Source organism: Eriocheir sinensis, unplaced genomic scaffold (assembly GCF_024679095.1).
Source record: "Eriocheir sinensis breed Jianghai 21 unplaced genomic scaffold, ASM2467909v1 Scaffold45, whole genome shotgun sequence".
Classification (NCBI taxonomy): domain Eukaryota; kingdom Metazoa; phylum Arthropoda; class Malacostraca; order Decapoda; family Varunidae; genus Eriocheir; species Eriocheir sinensis.
The window spans coordinates 654,237-666,475 of record NW_026111776.1 but is presented as its reverse complement, the minus strand read 5'-3'; the positions used below and the strand labels follow the sequence as shown (position 1 = coordinate 666,475).

At 44.2% G+C, this 12,239-nt stretch overlaps 1 protein-coding gene and 1 long non-coding RNA gene across 3 annotated transcripts in view; one reads left to right on the top strand and one right to left on the bottom strand.

Moving 5' to 3' along the window:
- LOC126992362 (protein Wnt-2b-like) overlaps positions 1-12,239 on the bottom strand; it is a 76,631-nt gene that overhangs the window by 2,078 nt on the left and 62,314 nt on the right. The window lies entirely within an intron of this gene.
- On the top strand, positions 514-5,751 carry LOC126992364 (uncharacterized). 2 transcript variants are annotated; one of them, XR_007746502.1, is made up of 3 exons: positions 514-4,573; positions 4,716-4,857; positions 5,580-5,751. It is a non-coding gene; the product is annotated as an uncharacterized LOC126992364 (long non-coding RNA). The 2 variants fall into 2 exon arrangements; XR_007746501.1 differs by lacking the exon at positions 4,716-4,857.

Below are 12,239 nucleotides of genomic sequence, written 5' to 3'. Positions count from 1 at the left end.
GTAAAAATACAGACAAAGGGAGGCTATTGCTGTTTCAGAGTTTACCAGTGGAAGGGATAAAAGAATGAAGATGCTGGTAAACTCTTGTATAAGGAATTTGGACAGTACAGGGATGAAATAATGAAGATGCTGTTTGACTCTTGCATAAGGGATTTGGATAGAATAGGGATGAAAGAATGAACATGGTGGTTAACCCTTGCATAAGGGATCTGGATAGCATAGGAATGAGCAAGAGTAGAGTCATGGCAGTGAGGGGGACTTCAGGATGGCAAATATCAAGCTTGATGTACAAACAAACCTAAAATTAAGACACAGAACTGAGGAGAAAATGTACGGTTCCCCCCCAAGCCACGACCAGCCTGGAGGTGTGGCGACTACAGGATGGCAATAGCTTGCTGGCGTCCGGTGAGGGTGTGGTGCGGTTGTGTGTCTCCCTCATGATAGGAATTCCGATCTCCTCCACACTGGACATCAGAGCCTGGCATGTCTTGCACGTGCGGTTGATCTGAGAGGAGGAGGAAGAGGAGGAAGAAGGTTTAGTGTTGACTTCGGCAAAACCTAGTGATCTTATTTGTTACTGGGGGAGCTTTGGGGGTCTTGGCAAACCTGGCGTGTTCTCATTTTTTGATGATTTTTAAGGTTAGGGGCAAGACAGAGCTAGTTTGTTGATTGTGACTTTGAAAACATTGTTCTAGACCCATCATCATCATCATCATCATCATCATTTCATCGACGCCTGCTCCTAGGAGCTCCCACCAGGGGATGGCCACGGCAGAAGAGCTTCCATCTTCCTCTATCCAGACACTCCCTCCTTGCCTGCTCAAAGTTTCTCAAAGATCTTTCCCCCCTCTCCCTAATGTACTCTTGCACCCTATCCCTCCATTTCACTGGAGGTCGTCCTCTAGCATTCCCTCCCTCTATCTCACTCACATACACCCTTCTGGTCATCTTACTCTCCTCCATTCACTCCATGTGGCCAAACCACTTTAAAGTCTGTCGCTCACTTCTTCCACCACTCCACATTTCTTCCCTTCACCCCTGTGACACATTCCAAAATGCTCGTACACACTTTCATTACTCATTCCATCCATTCTACTCACACCACAAGCACTCCTCAAATAACTCATTTCCACTGCTTGCACTCTAGACCTCTGACTTTCATTCCAGGCCCACGTTTCACTTGCATATGTGAGGGTTGGTACTATTATTGTATTTCTCAAATCCCTCTTTACCTCCATGCTCACACTTCTGCCATTCATGATTCGTCCCAAAGACCCTACCACCCTTCTTCCTTGCAATGCCCTTTCTCTTGTCTCTCCCTCCATACCACCATGCTTACACATAACTGATCCAAGGTACTTAAACTCATTTACCTCCTCCATTTCTTCACCATTCAAAATTATTTTGCATTCTTTTTCACATTCAATTCCCACTCTATATGGGCATACAAAATCTACAACCTCACTTCTACTTCACTCACAAACCATCACTTTACTCTTGTTGACATTTACTTTCAGCTTTCTCCTGTTCAGGTAAAATGCTTGTGTCAATAATAGCAGATAGTATTAGGGTTTTAGGGACCATATTGACAGACATAATTTAATTCACGACTCACAGCATGGATTTATTAAAGGAAAGTCATGCATTACTAATCTTTTATCCTTTTACAATAGAGTATACGAGGCAGCTGACAATGATGAGAGTTACAATGTAGTTTATCTTGATTTTAGTAAGGCCTTCGATAAGGTACCTCACCAGAGACTGTTAAATAAAGTCAGGGCTCATGGGATTAGAGGGAATGTATTTGATTGGATTAGGGCGTGGATTTGCAACAGGAAACAGAGGGTTACCATTAACGGTAAAAAATCTGAATGGGGTAATGTTACCAGTGGGCTCCCCAAGGTTCAGTTTTAGGCCCGCTTTTATTCATTATCTACATCAGTGACATAGACAATGGGATAACTAGTGACATAGGTAAATTTGCGGATGACACCAAAATAGGATGCACTATAAGGACAGGGGAGGATGCGAGAGCTCTGCAGGAGGATCTCAACAAACTGTCAGCTTGGTCAGAGAAATGGCAGATGAATTTTAACATCACCAAGTGTAGCGTACTTAGTGTAGGAACACGCAACCCATTACACGGGTACAGTTTAGACTCCACAGCAATAGGCAGATCAGAGTGTGAAAGGGATCTGGGAGTGTTAGTGAAATCTTGACCCAAAACTAAGGAAGCAATGCATTAGTGCGAGGAATAGGGCTAACAGGGTATTAGGCTTTATTAACAGGACGGTAACCAACAGGAGTGCAGAGGTCATCCTCAGACTCTATTTAGCGTTAGTTAGGCCACACTTAGATTATGCTGTCCAGTTTTGGTGCCCACACTACAGAATGGACATCAACTTGCTAGAATCAGTTCAGAGGAGGATGACCAAGATGATTCAGGGGCTGAGGATCCTCCCATATCAAAATAGGCTGAAACATCTAAACTTACATTCACTAGAGAGACGAAGAGTGCGGGGAGATCTGATAGAAGTATTCAAATGGGTCAAGGGTTACAACAAAGGCGATATAAGTAAAGTTATGTGAATTAGCCGGCAGGATAGAACACGCAGTAATGGATTTAAATTAGAAAAGTATAGATTTACGAGGGAAATAGGCAAGCATTGGTTTAGTAATAGGGTGGTGGGGGAATGGAATAGACTCAGCAATCACATAGTTAGTGTAGGGACGATAGCTTGTTTTAAGAGTAGACTGGATAGCTACATGGACGAGGACGACAGGTGGCAGTGAGGTGTGGATGCAGTAAGGTGACAGGGTACTGGAGCGTACGCCCCCAGAAACTACACCACCCATCGTGAGTAGTGGGGGGGATTCTGGAGCTGCCCTGTGTAGGCCACTCGGCCTCTTGCAGTCTCCCCGTGTTCTTATGTTCTCATGTTCTTAACACCTTGGAGGAGAGGTTGACGGCTAGCTATGAACACACCGGTCTGGGTTATAATGAAGACCCACCCAGCTGTTCATCCTTCCTTTTGGGTTGGTCTATAAAAGGGAACCTGGGCAAGGCAGCTGTGGTGACCCAGATACTGTAGTGGCCATGTCCTGGGGCTGAAGGGTCCTTGCCCGCTGCTGGCTCAGGGGCCAGAGGGATGGAGATGAGCACCACAGCCAGGCACACTTGTAACATGTGCCCCAAACTTTACCTAATTACTGCAAACCAGGCCCACAAAATGAATAAGAAATCAGGAGAGAAATGGAATGGAACAATTTTGGTAAACATTGTATTATTATGACTATAAACCTGCCCCTCTCCCTGAGGAGAAGGGTGCAGTCTGTGCATATTCCCAGCCCTAAAATGTGCTTCATAAACTCTGCACCTCACACAAGATCCAGAGAGAAGTTAAGAAATGTGCCAAGCTGAATGGAGAAGAATGCCAGGCACAACATGGGGAGACAGGCCTTGAGTGTCCTGGACCAGGGAACAGACAAAGGTTAAAGGTGTCCTGGTGCCTATGAAAGGTGAGGCTTGGACTTGTGCACTTCATCTCATGCACCTCACAACAGCTGAGGAACCAAAGCACCCAGCCAGCGTGTAAGTCAGGGCAGACAGAGAAGCAGGACGTGAAATTAGAAGCTTTGTGGGGCAGGATGAAGTGTATTAACATCAGACACAGAGACAAATGGACTTTGTTTTCATTAAAGGAGCAACTCCAGGGGGAAAAAAACACTAATCTCTGCTCCAATAAAATAAAGTATAGAGGAGCTGCCAAAAAGAGTTGTGAAAGACCTTCATCCTATAGCAGAGAAATAATGGGCTGTATAACTCAACATTTTGGCACCCAAGCACACATACTTGGCAAGGCTTTCATAGGCATTTTGGGCATTTCCAAGGACAGTTTTATGACCCTGGTGTTTTATGACCCTCTGTTGCGTCCACGAAGCTCCTCCTCCTCTCCGCCCTGGCATCTCGTGTCCTCGGTATCCTCCTTCCAACACACTCTGCATCGCTCCTCTGTGCTGGCCCAAACAGTCACAGTCTCGCACTCCTCGGGAACACCGCAGCGTCTGAACAGTCTCAGTCTCGCACTCCTCGGGAACACCGCAGCGTCTAAACAGTCTCAGTCTCGCACTCCTCGGGAACACCGCAGCGTCTAAACAGTCTCAGTCTCGCACTCCTCGGGAACACCGCAGCGTCTAAACAGTCTCAGTCTCGCACTCCTCGGGAACACCGCAGCGTCTGAACAGTCTCAGTCTCGCACTCCTCGGGAACACCGCAGCGTCTGAACAGTCTCAGTCTCGCACTCCTCGGGAACACAGCAGCGTCTGCACTCTGCACTCGCCCAAAAAGGCTCAGCCTCGCCTCTCCCCGAACCATCGTGCACTCGCCGCCGCTATGATCACTCGTCTCTTATCATGTTCCTCGCGGGGGCGTTGCCACATCAACGAAACTACAATAGCTGGAGTGCTTCCACATCTCCCACACATCACCGCTCATATATACTATACAAAAACAAACGTCCAGCAGACCGGCACGTCTCCAGTTCTGCCAGCACGCGCAATGTACAAAAGTGAAGTGGTAACATCCAGCAGACCGGCACATCTTCACTCACAGTTCTGCCAGCACGCGCAATGTACAAAAGTGAGGTGCAAACATCCTGCAGACCGGCACATCTTCACTCACAGTTCTGCCAGCACGCGCAATATACAAAAGTGAGGTGCAAACATCCTGCAGACCGGCACATCTTCACTCACAGTTCTGCCAGCACGCGCAGTGTACAAAAGTGAGGTGCAAACATCCTGCAGACCGGCACATCTTCACTCACAGTTCTGCCAGCACGCGCAATGTACAAAAGTGAGGTGCAAACATCCTGCAGACCGTGCCGGTCTGCAGGATGTTACACCTCATGCGCGTGCTGGCAGAACTGTGAGGAAGATGCTGGCGTCTGCAGATGTCTACACCTCACTGAAGTGATAGTGAGTGAGTGAGTGAGTGAGTGCCAGCACGCACAATGTACAAAAGTGAAGTGGTAACATCCTGCAGACCGGCACATCTTCACTCACAGTTCTGCCAGCACATGCAATGTACAAAAGTGAAGCAGACCGGCACATCTTCACTCACAGTTCTGCCAGCACGCACAATGTACAAAAGTGAAGTGGTAACATCCTGCAGACCAGCACATCTTCACTCACAGTTCTGTGAGTGCAGGATATTGCACCACTTTGTACATTGCGCGTGCTGGCAGCAAATCTACTGATGGTTGCCGGTCCACTTCAAGCGCAATATACAAAAGTACGGTGCAAACATCCTGCAGACCGGCACATCTTCACTCACAGTTCTGCCAGCACGCACAATGTACAAAAGTGAAGTGGTAACATCCTGCAGACCGGCACATCTTCACTCACAGTTCTGCCAGCAAGCGCAATATACAAAAGTGAGGTGCAAACATCCTGCAGACCAGCACATCTTCACTCACAGTTCTGCCAGCACGCACAATGTACAAAAGTGAAGTGGTAACATCCTGCAGACCGGCACATCTTCACTCACAGTTCTGCCAGCAAGCGCAATATACAAAAGTGAGGTGCAAACATCCTGCAGACCGGCACATCTTCACTCACAGTTCTGCCAGCACGCGCAATGTACAAAAGTGAAGTGCAAACAACTTCAGAGGACACACAATGACATTATGCAAGAAGGAGCACAGAGTGCTGGAGAACAGTGGTGTGAGACTTCCCTTTCTTTCTGTTTAACAACGTGCGTATATGAAACGTAACTATAAAACAAGTTAAAACTGGATTTGGTTAGCACATTCATTCATGTATTCATTCATCTCTGCAGCAACATATGGATATGAAACAGGTTAATACGCATGAGGAGTAGGCGTGCTCTGTGAAGCATATAAAGGACATACATTTCATAGTGTTTATGCCTCCGTGTGCTCGGGTTACTCTATTGAGCTGTCTTAAACCTATGTGTGGCACTACCAAGGGAGAGGACATACTGAAGACATTCACTGACCATTTTGAGGACAGAGGGGTTGACATAAGAAAGATTTTTGCAGTTACAATGGATGGTGCCCCTGCCATGGTAGGAAAAAACAAGGGTTTTACTAAGATGGTTGAGGATAAAATTGGGCACCCCATTCTGAAATTGCACTGCATAATTCATCAAGAAAATTTATGTGCCAAGATCTCGAGCTCGGATCTCAACAAAGTGATGGCTACTGTTACAAAAGTAGTGAGTTTTCTTGTTGCACACTCTTCTCTTACGCACAGGCAGTTTCAAGCTTTCCTTGAAGAGGCGGACAGTGCTTACAAAGATATACCCTTGCACAGCAGTGTTAGGTGGTTAAGCTGTGGGAAGGTATTGGAGAGGTTTGTGGAATGCTTTGATGAAATGAAGATTTTTTTTTATCAGAAAAAGGCCAAGACTATCCTGAGCTGGAGGACAGAGACTGGACTGTGAAACTTATGTTTCTCTCAGACATCACCAAACGTCTAAATGACCTCAATCTTATCTTGCAAGGTGCAGGAAAAACAGTGATGGATTTGTATGATATTTGGAAGGCATTTGTTGCAAAGCTTGCAGTTTACTCATCAGGTATCAAAACTGGTTCTTTCCGTTACTTCAAAAACTTGAAGAACTTGTCTGCAATTCAGCCTGTCAACACTACTGATCTTCAGGTGTACATGCAAGAATTAAAGTCGGAGTCCTCAATCAGATTTCAAGATTTCCAACACACTGGCCCAGTGTTTTCGTTTTTAATCAGACCAGACACCTTTAAAGACAGTGAGTTGGACGAGTCTCTCTTTGAGTGGATGGAAACTGAGGAGTTGGAAATGCAGTTGATTGACCTTCAGGCCTCATCATTGTGGTCAGCTAAATTTAAAGATCTTCGAGAAATATTGGAAACCAGTACGAATGATCATGCAGCCTCCATATTAAGTTCCTGGACCTCACTGCCTGATAAATTAAATTGCATGAAGAAGGTAGCTTTTACATTGCTATGAGCATTTGGATCTACATATCAATGTGAGCAGATATTTTCACACATGAGGCACATCCTCAACCCCCATCGCAGCAAGCTTACAACGGATCATTCTGACGGTTGTGTGAAGCTCAAGGTGTCCAGATACTCACCTGAAATTTCAACTTTGGCCAAAGGGAAGCAAGGGCAAGGATCGCATTAATATTGTGAGTATAAATTTAAAATAAAAAAATAATATATTTTTAGTTACAAGGAATGCTAATTGCTACAAAAAGGTAACATTTATGTTATACATGTGCAGGAAAATACACTTTACTTTAGTTATAATGGTCACTACATACTCTATGAGTCTATGTCTATGATTATGATCTCAATTCCCATAGGACATACGCTTTATAATGTGGGAAAAAATAACACCTGGCACGCAAGGTAGTAAAAGAAAAGGCATTAATTAGACTTGGCACTCTATGTTCAAAAGGCTGCCGACCCCTGCTTTAATGTAATTGTTACAAAGGTTTTACTAATGCATTTGTTATTCATTAATATACTGATGGGATAATTAATCTTGTTTTATTTTATAATTGTTCCAGTTCTTCTCCAGAGCCACTGACCTTTTTTTTTTGTTAATCTTAGACCTACTCATATATTCCTTATCAATTTTTGTCACATAAGTAGCAACACTCCACTATCCCTATGCTCAGGGAAATGGCTTATTAAATCAATTTGTATAATCAGAATTTCTAATTAATGTGACTGGAGGAAATATAAGAAAAGCAAATGGCAAACTGACTAATGTTCCTGGAAAAGTACCCATGACCAGTGGCAGTAAACAAATGAAACAGAAAACCTGATGGAGTACAAAGATTAGGAAAAAAACTACGTAAATGACAGAGCTGGGATAACTGAGCTTAAAATTGTTTGATATCTAATCTAAATTTAACACGGACAAGCTGGAAGAACAGCAGAAACATGAACACAACCAGTAGACTGGGCATTGGCAGATACCAGTTGTTTGCTCTTGTGAATGTCACGAATAATATGGAAGAGGTAGTTACGTACGCAAAGAATTTACCTACATGGAATTGTACAACAGTCAGGGTGGCCAAGAGGAAGGTGGCGAGTATGTGTTGCTGTATTTGGAAAGTCCCAGTGTTGCTGTAGATAAGTAAATAAAGAAAACGAAATGTGTAGGAGTAAATCATGATGAGAAGCCTTTGAAAAGACCTTGTAATTAGTTCAGAAATTCCTATACTTGAGTTTAATAAAGTAGCTCAAATATATACAAAATGCTTTCAGAATCAGAATTCCCAAAGCCTGAATAAATGTTGGTGGGCAGGAACACATTCACATAAAGGCTGTGTACCGTGCGGGTTACCCAAAGTCTACTTCCCACGGTCTCCTGAATGTGTGTGCCTGTGTTAAAAAATCAGCCCACCTAGCTGTTCATCCTCCCTTTCAGGATGCTTGATAAATGGAAACCTGGGGAAGGTAAACTCTGGTTTTCATCATATTCATTCTCTAACCAATCATCAGGTTCTGTGTTGTTCCTCCACAACTACTGTTGCTATAGTCTTACTGAATTATTTTGAAAAAAAAAAATATCAAGGAGATTACAGAGTTTGAAAGTATTCAGGTCTGAAGACAAATATGAAGAAAACTAATGACCCTCCTTCAAAGCCTGTATGCCGTCAGTATTACTAGGAATACAGTCACCAGGAGTGACATGCAGTAATACTTGTATTTATAATAGTTTCACTAACAAAAATACACTCAAAAAGCCCTTGTTTGGGAACTATGACAAACTGCAACTTATTGTTTTTGTTTCACTAACAAAAATATACTCAAAAGGCCCTTGTTTGGGAACTATGACAAACTGCAACTTATTGTTTTTAAGTTACCATTTGCAAAGGTTAAGGAGTCAAATATTATTAGTTATTGCCCTCTGACTGGTCCGTCTAATACTTAATGGCCCATATAATTATAGATGATCAGACGGGATGGCCCAGGCTAGGCACATCTGTGGTGTTGTGAACAATTATTAAGGTTGCGTCACCACACTAATAAATTTGATAACATTGTCGTGTTGAAAATTCGAGCCAGTTAACTTACGGTGCAACTGTGCCAAATTTGACCTGTCCAGCCCACTCCTGAGTACTGACCCCCGGATTGCCACTCAAGTGTCGGTCCCTGGCAACAAGTACCTAACCATCTCGTTACAATCCTCTGGGAATAAACATGCATTGTACGGGATAGAAGGCCAGCAGTGCATGTCAATATGTCATATGCCAAGACCCAAACAGGTAAACAGCAATCACGATGCTAACTTTGGTCCGTGTCGCAGTAAAGATTCCACTGTTCCAAAATGTCCCTGCCTAGACACACGACCCAGCTGGCCTATTCATACGAACGAAATGCAGCCCATGATCAGGATCACTGATAACCCAGGGCAATGACTAGTTAACTATCTCCCTCCCTCGATACACCTTCATAATGGCTGCTCAGCATTTCATTCTTATTCTTTGTGTAATTAGATTTATATATTAATATTTTCACCTGGTTAGGTCTACCTATTTATCAGTCTACCTACCTATAGAAAATCCACTTCCATACGTTTGTGTTAAGTGTGTGTGTGTGTGTGTGTGTGTGTGTGTGTGTGTGTGTGTGTGTGTGTGTGTGTGTGTGTGTGTGTGTGTGTGTTTGTTAAGCAGTGACAATCACTAACCTGCAGCAACTGCTGGATCATTCAGTCCAGCCTGGCTGTCGTTCAGTCATCCCGGGGAGTGTCTGTTCAGCCGCTCGTCTGCTGGGGGTATATAAAAAAGTATATACCTGCGTGATATACCTATGTGGAGAAAAGGAATAGCCTATATGCTAGACAATCCTTCCAGGCTGTGTTATTGTATAAAATACATTTATTCTAGAAAGGTTTTCTTTTATGGTGTTTTTCACACACCAAATATAAATGAAAAGCATATTCAGGAAATAAAATATACTGACAAGGAAAGGGTAACAGCGTGGCAACAAATCGACTCACTGGGGCCTCGCCCGCTGCACCCCGACATCTGAACCAAGGAGGCTTGCCTACCCTTGATATAAACCGTTCACTGACGCACCGCTGAGCTACAGTCACTAGTCACACACACACACACACACACATCGATGTACGGGACACGACTGTCTGTTAGCGTCCAGGGAATGTCTTAAACTCACCCATATGTCTGCATCCCTAATTAATTAAGTCTCGTTGTGGTGTTTTTTGCTTTATTTTTGAGCACATATCGGCAGCAAAATGATGGAAGAGGTGCCACTCACCCATGCGGTCAGCAAATTATGATGGGCCGGGAGGAAGGACTACAGTTTAACGCAAGGCCAGGCACATTACCTCGCCAGTGCATCTGCAAGACTGTGGTCTGTTAACTGCAAGGATACTACATAGTCCCCATGCTTGGATGTAGAGCCTTCTAGAATTCTTGATTACCAGACATCTAGCAACTACCCACGAACCGAAGCTTCAACCACCGGTTCAGTTTCCCGTTCGCCGCACGGCATCTCGCGTAGTGACTTGTCTGGGTGTTGTTATTAGGCTCTCAGTCGCCTGGAGAGGTGCCACAACACAGCAAACGATCGTACTGGATCTCTCAGTGTATGTTCAGAAGAGGAAACAAAGGCTGCTTGAATATGGAAATTAGGCCTCTGCGAGGTTCCTTCCTTATCGCCCTTGTACCGGTGTGTGTGTAGGGGGGGGGGGGGGGGTAAGGATTGAATGGAGGATGTTCCCGTCTGACGATCATTAGAATGTTAATCTATTAACATTGTGCCAAGAAAGAGATTGACAAATATCCTAATATACAAAGTTCAAATATTAAAGTCGAACTATAGTGAACGGATAAGATATTTTCGAGAATAAGGCTTGTCAGCGTGAAGCGTGATGTTTTCTTATTAACATATAGACTACCTATTAAGTAAACTACTGGATTCATTCATATTATTTAACGGTTAATAACACCATCCGGCGTGCCTCGTTCCGCTGATTTACTGATTGAATAGTCAACATTCATTACTGTTGGCTTGTTAGGTATTTGGTTGGAACAGTTGCCATGACAACATAACGTCATATATAGACTGTGTGTGTGTGTGTGTGCGTGTGCCACGCACGCCAAACAAGCCTGATTAAGAATGACACGTGTAGAAAAGGTTAAAAATTCGGACACTTGAATCTTAGTCATGCGTACTTTTTCAATCTGTGCTAACATTGTCAAATCGTATCAAAAACATCTAAATACAAATATAATTATTCAAACATATTAGCGTCCACCTGAACTCGATTAGCATTGAATATTCTATCAACAAAGATCAAGTGCTGCGTGACTGTCACGGTGACTGCACAGGATGCTTCATAATGAAAAAACCTGCTCGGGACTCACCTGCTGGAAGCTGAAGGGCATGACGCGGGTGTCGGAGGAGCCGCCGCCCCGCCTGGAGCCGCGGTGCCGCCTCGCCGCTCGTCTCGTCGGGAATGAAGATTTACTTCCTCGTGAAGCGGTGCTCCAGGCCTGGGTCGAGCACCGATTCGAAAGTGTCAGTTGAGCCCATAAAGAAAATTAGCAAGCTGTTTCTATTTTTAGCTTTAATGCCCATCTTAGGCCCTCCCCTCCCGTACACATACTCGTACATAAAAATGCCGTCCTGTGTGTTCAGACGTTCCCAGAATTATTGAGTAAGCGGCAAGGAGCACCTGATAGCTATGAGTATGAGAGAGAGAGAGAGAGAGAGAGAGAGAGAGAGAATTATCCGTAATTGGCAAAATAACATTATCTCAGGGCGCCTCCAAGCACACACACACACACACACACACACACACACACACACACACACACACACACACACACACACACAGTCATATCCATGCGCCCTGAGGGAAGGGTGAGGGGGCCCCCATTCCGCCTCTTAATTGTGCGGCGAGTATAGTTACTTATAATTATAGTTAAATGGTTAGTTTAATAGATAGTTCAATAGTTAGTTTGTTAGATCGTTAGATGGTTAATTACTAGAAGTTAGTTAGTTAGGTAGTTAGACACTAGGAGATTCAAGGGAGTATACGCTACAGCTGAGCCTGCCCGCGGTGCTCATCTCCTCATTGGCTTCTGGGCTTGTGGTATATATATAAACCACAGTTTACCTTCTCCAGGTTTCTCCAGGTAAGTACTCATTTGTCGACCAGCCAGAAAAGGAGGGCAAACAGCAGGCTGGGCT